The following is a 383-nucleotide window of genomic DNA, read 5'->3' on the forward strand; positions in this document are numbered from 1 at the left end:
GCCCGCCCCCCACGGCCCAGGCTTGCTGAGGCTGCCAGTTCCCTGGGGTGGGGTCAGCCCTGTGAGGTATGAGGTCCTCTTTTTCACTGGTCACCCTGTGCCTCAGTTTCCTTCCAGGCAAAGAAACCCTTCTGGTGGCCCTAACTGTGCCGCTTGTCCCTCCTGCAGGCTTCCCTGCCAGCTGACACCCCTGCCACCTCTGATTCAGATGTGCCCCAGACCCTCCCCAAGCAGCTGGTTAGGAGCTCCCCCGGGGCACTGCTGCCCCATTTCACGCTGCTGCTGGACTGGTGTCAGTAAGGGGTTGTTCCTGAGCCCAGCACTCCACGAACCACAACTCCAGGTACAAAGCCCAGGTATGGCTGGCCCCGCCCCCCCCCCCC

Source organism: Buceros rhinoceros, unplaced genomic scaffold, assembly GCF_000710305.1.
Source record: "Buceros rhinoceros silvestris isolate BGI_N320 unplaced genomic scaffold, ASM71030v1 scaffold12006, whole genome shotgun sequence".
Taxonomy (NCBI): Eukaryota; Metazoa; Chordata; class Aves; order Bucerotiformes; family Bucerotidae; genus Buceros; species Buceros rhinoceros.